This window comes from Oryctolagus cuniculus, chromosome X, assembly GCF_964237555.1.
Source record: "Oryctolagus cuniculus chromosome X, mOryCun1.1, whole genome shotgun sequence".
Lineage (NCBI taxonomy): Eukaryota > Metazoa > Chordata > Mammalia > Lagomorpha > Leporidae > Oryctolagus > Oryctolagus cuniculus.
Window position 1 is genome coordinate 55,604,508 of NC_091453.1, and position 6,083 is coordinate 55,610,590.

A 6,083-nucleotide genomic window follows, 5' to 3' on the forward strand; every position below is an offset into this window, starting at 1 on the left:
GTCCTTGTAAGACTTTTTTATTCCAGTTAAGGCATCCTGAAGTCACAAGAGAGATGAAAACCACATATGACATCAGACGAAGAAAATAGTTTGAATTGGCCTCCCTAATGTCATAATTTAAATAGCAGTGGTATGAGCTTCCTGATTGAGAAGTTTTTTCAAAAGTGCCCTGGAATTTCTAAGCAATTAAGTTACATTCTAGATCCCAATCAGTGGACAGTAGTAAGGGCTATCTATAATTTAGGCTCAAATAAATACTATTATGTACATTTCTGTCATCTTGCATAAACTTGAGGTTGCAATAGTGGAGGAAGTTTATCATTTTCGACATCTTCAGAGTCAATAGCTGCTAATGGTAAATTTGGGGCCTTAATTTCAAGGGGGTATTTCTAACATTGTCTTAAACCTCTTTTGCAATTCCATCCATCCAACCTATTAGGTATTTTTCAAGTTTCTTGGCTTCATTTATATCCTTTCCTGTAGTTTATTCAATTGAGACAGGAGATCCAAGTTCTTAGACTTCTGTTTAACATCTAAGCAAGAATCAGACCCTTGCTTCCTAGGAGAAGTCTGACCACACATACAGTGATCAAAATCCTCCTGATTTAAATTCAAAGACTGGGCATCTAATTTAATGAAAACCACAGTACAGCACAGATTGATGAAATAATAACCACTGTCTCCCATTATCAGTTGACTTGGGTTACAGAAGTGGGTAATATACTGTATAGTGAACAAAAGGCATGGGGGTTGTCCTTTAGAACAGTGTGGATGAATGCAGGTAAAAAGGCACCAGCTGGGGGCCAGCGCTGTGTAATATAGGAGGGAGGCACCACCTGTGGTGCCTGCGTCCCATGTGGGTGCCAGTTTGAGTTCCAGCTGCTCCACTTCTAATGCAGCTCTCTGCTGTGGCATGGGAAAGCAGTGGAAGATGGCCCAAGACCTTGGGCTCCTGCACTCACATCAGAGACCTGAAAGAGGCTCTTGTGTTCTGGCTTCAGATTGGGATTGGCCCACCTCTGGCCCTTGTGGCTGTTTGGGGAGTGGGTCAGCAAATGGAGGATTCTCTCTCTCTCTCTCTCTCTCTCTCTCTCTCTCTGCCCCTGCCTCTCTGTGGCTCTACCTTTCAAATACATTAATAAATCTTTAAAAACAACAACAACAAAAAATGACACCAGGAAACCTCAGAAAGAAAAAAAGAAGCAGATATCAGCTGATGCTGGCTTATTCTTGATGAATTTGATGGCATTGAAGATGTGCTTGTTGCACCTGATGATACAGTCCAGATTATCTTGAGGCACACATTTTGAATTCAGTTCGATGATATCTGTAATCATTTTCACCACCATATCAGACACTTCTGTAATTTCTTTATTAACTGGAAAGCAAAGCATCTAAGATGAAACATGGTGCAGGGCTCCGATTCTCTTTTTAAAAAAATATTTTGTACAGCACATTAAGGATAGAGATCCTACATGAGGAGTAAGTGCACAGTGACTCCTGTTGTTGACTTTACCAATTGACACTCCTGTCTATGGCATCAGTAAGCTCCCTATGCTCCGGTCATGAGTTTCCAAGGCTATGGAAGCCCTCTGAGTTCTCCGACTCTTATCTTGTTTAGACATGGTCATAGTCAAAGTGGAGGTTCTCTCCTCCCTTCAGAGAAAGGTACCTCCTTCTTTGATGGCCTGTTCTTTCCACTGGGATCTCACTCGCAGAGTTCTTTTGCCAGAGTGTCTTGGCTTTCCATGCCTGAAATACTCTCATGAGCTTTTCAGCCAGCTCCAAATGCCTTTAGGGCTGATTCTGAGGCCAGAGTGCTATTTAGGACATCTGCCATTCTATGAGTCTGCTGAGTATCTCACTTCCCATGTTGGATCACTCTCCCCTTTATTTACTCCATCAGTTAGCGTTAGCAGGTACTAGACATGTCTATGTGCTCCCTTTGACTCCCAGTCCCTTCACCATGACCAACTGTGAACTGAAACTGATCACCTGGAACAGTGAGATGGCATTGGTACATGCCACCTCGATGGGATTGAATTGGAATCCCCTGGTATGCTTCCAACTCCACCACTTGGGGCAAGTCAGCCTGAGCATGTCCCAAATTATACATCTCTTCCCTCTCCCATTCCCACCACCATGTTCAACAGGGATCACATTTCAGTTAATTTTCAACACTTAAGAATAACTGTGCATCAATTACAGATCTAAACCAGTCATATTAAGTAGAACATATAAAAAAAACTACTAAGAGGGATAATGTATTTAGTTGTTCATTAACAGTCAGGGCTATGCTGATCAAGCCAGAGCTAGAAATTTGGGGAGGGGGGAATGCTCCATCCACTGGAACCCATATGGGATGCTAGAGTTGCAGGTGGTGGCTTAACTTGTTATGCCACACCACCAGCCCCTCTGAACTTCTTTTGAATAGTGAGATCTTGGAGCCAGTGTTGTAGTGAAGCTGGTATCCCATATGGGTGTCAGTTCAAGACCTGGCTGCTCCACTTCCAATCCAGCTTCCTGCTAATGCGACTGGAAAAGCAGCAGAGGACGTTGCAAGTTCTTGGGCCCTTGCAACCATGTGGGACACCCAGTTGAAGCTTCTGGCTCCTGGCTTTTGTCCAGTCCATCGCTGGCCATTGCAACCATTTGGGACGTGAACCAGCAGATGAAGATTTCTTTCTCTGTCTATCCTTCTTTCTCTTTGATCTGAATTTCAAATCAATAAATAAATCTTTTTAAAAAACACTGAGATCTTTCTTCCTGCCATCTATAGTTTCTGATCAGAAAACATATTTATAGAAATGAATCATGACATACTTTTCAATCTGGTCCATTATCTTCTCAACTTGTAGGAGGCATTTTTCCATGAAGTCTTTATTTCCATGAGTCTTTGTTACTTCATGAGCATTATTTCAGCCATATTCTGGTGAAATCTTGAGTATGCTCTACTATTCCTTAATGCCTACATGCCTTTTGTAATGCATTCCTTGAAAAACTGCTTGGTTTATTTATAGATGTCAGCTTGCCTTGTGAAAGGTTTTGAGAAGCTCTATGAACTCCTTAGACACTGTATTAACTTTCAATGCTGGTTTACCTATTTATGGAAAAACTGAGAGATTTTATTGCTTGAATTTTCTCCTTTGATCCAAACTTAGAAGAAACACTGAAATATTTCTTCAGGGTGGTAACCTTTCAGATCTTCTTATCGGTTTTCTTTTCCTCAAACTTAGAAAATGTGAGAAATTGGTTCCTTTGGCCTCTTTTCCTCCAGGAGAAAAGAGGTAGGAAATATCTCCAGGCATAAAGAAAAACAGGATTAAAATTACACAAGGACTAAGATGAATGATTTCCATGAGGAGAAGGAATTAATCTAATTGTAACTAAATGCCATACACATCCAGGGTTGATTCTGGAAAGATTACTTTGGCCCAGATTATGAAAGAAAATGGATGAAAACATTAGTAAATTGTACATCATTCTGCAGCTATCCAAGGATCACTGATGATTTCCAAACAGGATCAAAGTTTGAGTTCTGTGTAATAGAAGAGGTAAAAAAGAAGAGTGTATCCAAAACTTGTGTAAATATATCTAAAGCATTGCAAAAATAAAGAAAAATTGTCTCCAAGCATTTTAACAAAACTTTCTCTAGAAACTAATTTGTGCTGTTTTCTTCAGCAGTGATTATCTCATAAAATTTCCATCAAATCTCCCATATAAACCATTTAGTAACCAAATGTTGTCATGTATTATTGTATTTTTTATAAGTCACATGAACTCCTGTCACATTGGAATTTTACATCAGATTCTTTGTTTTTATAAGTGGTTTGGGAAGTATGGATATAACAGCTATATAGTGGAGGATAACCTTTCTGAACTTAGTAGAATCAATACTTCTCTTTCACCAAAGCTCTGGATTTAAGCACTTCTCTATGAGTGTGTAAAGACCTTTGGCTAAGAACGTTTGTCATTAGCTTACCATTAAATAACCATCCAATACTCATTACTCATTCTTTTTGCTGCAATTCTAATAGCTAATAAATGAAATTAAAAGTCATATTTTCTAATTTGAATGATTCTGAGATATTTGATTAGGCACAGCAAGTTGGATATTTTGCAGAAGCATCAGAATTAGCACTGAAAATGGATTCTGAAAGTTTTCAAGTAATTATTAGATTGTAAGAAAATAAATAAAAAAACTAAAGAAATAAAAATTAGATTAACACTAGTGGCCTAGTCATGCTTTTGACTCCATTGATATCATTATAGCACACAAAAATCACATTGACATTTTCACTTTGATTGTGGATGTTCATGTGGTGTTTTTCAACTTTTATTTAATAAACATAAATTTCCAAAGTACAACTTTTGGATTATAGTGGCTTTTCCCCCCATAACTTCCCTCCCACCCACAACCATCCCATCTTCCACTCCCTTCCCCATCCCATTCTTCATCAAGATTCATTTTCAATTATCTTTATATACAGAAGGTCAACTTACTATATACTAAGTAAAGATTTCAACAGTTTGCACCCACACGGATACACAAAGTATAAAGCACTGTTTGAGTAATAGCTTTACTGTAAATTCACACAGTACAACACATTAAGGACAGAGATCCTACATGGGGAGTAAGTACACAGTGAAGTTTTCCTTTCCTTTCATCTGCTTATGATGCACTTTTTCTTTTTTTCTTTTCTTTTTTCTTTATTATTATTATTTTAAAAGATTTATTTATTTATTTATTTTTACTTTTATTTAATAAATATAAATTTCCAAAGTACAGTTTATGGATTACAATGGCTTCCCCCCCATAACTCCCCTCTCACCTGCACCCCTGCCATTTCCCACTCCCTCTCCCATTACATTCACATCAAGATTATTTTCAATTCACTTTATATACAGAGGATCATTATTTTCAATTCTTTTTATATACAGAATATGAATTTAGTATATATTAAGTAAAGACTTCAATAGTTTGCATCCACATAGAAACACATAGTGTAAAATACTGTTTCAGTACTAGTTATAGCATTAATTCACATTGAACAACACATTAAGGACAGAGATCCTACATGAGGAGTAAGTGCACAGTGACTCCTGTTGTTGACTTAACAAATTGACACTCTTGTTTATGGCCTCAGTAATCACCCTAGGCTCTTGTCATGAGCTGCCAAGGCTATGGAAGCCTTTTGAGTTCTCTGACTCTGATCATATTTGGACAAGGTCATAGTCAAAGTGGAAGTTCTCTCCTCCCTTCAGAGAAAGGTACCTCCTTCTTTGATGACCCGTTCTACCCACTGGGATCTCACTTGCGGACATCTTTCATTTAGGTCATTTTTTTTTTTTGACAGAGTGTCTTGGCTTTCCATGCCTGAAATAGTCTCGTGGGCTTTTCAGCCAGATCTGAATGCCTTAAGGGCTGATTCTGACGCCAGAGTGCTGTTTAGGACACCTGCCATTCTATGAGTCTGCTGTGTATCCCACTTCCCATGTTGGATCATTCTCTCCTTCTTAATTCTATCAGTATTAGCAGACACTAGTCTTGTTTATGTGATCCCTTTGACTCTTAGACCTATCATTATGATCAATTGTGAACAGAAATTGGTCACTTGGACTAGTGAGATGGCATTGGTACATGCCACCTTGATGGGATTGTATTGGAATCCCCTGGCATGTTTCTAACTCTACCACTTGGGGCAAGTCAGATTGATGTACTTTTTCAAAAGAATATATTACGAAAGAACATACCCTTATAACTTTTCCATGTATATTTTCCAAATGTCTATCAAGTCTACTGTAGTCCAAAAGGTTGTTGTATGTTTTCTCAGTCTAATAGTTGTCAGGTCAATGGTCATGAAAAATTACGTGTCATAGAGATGAAAGATACATCGTGCATGTGACGAAAATTTTGATTACTTTGACTCTGAGACTTGTATTATTTGGTTCATGTATTTCTACTCATTTATTTAATCTTTCAAAGCTTTAATGCCCCACTTATATGATTAAAAAAAGAAAAAAATAATCTGTAGGTCAGGCCAAGGTAATTGCACCAATATATGAAATATGCAAGGCATCGT

At 38.2% G+C, this 6,083-nt stretch overlaps 1 pseudogene; it reads right to left on the reverse strand.

Annotated features, from left to right (window-relative positions):
* Positions 1 to 275: 275 nt before the first annotated feature.
* Positions 276 to 2,865, reverse strand: LOC100340533 (rab5 GDP/GTP exchange factor pseudogene; annotated as a pseudogene).
* Positions 2,866 to 6,083: the final 3,218 nt, after the last annotated feature.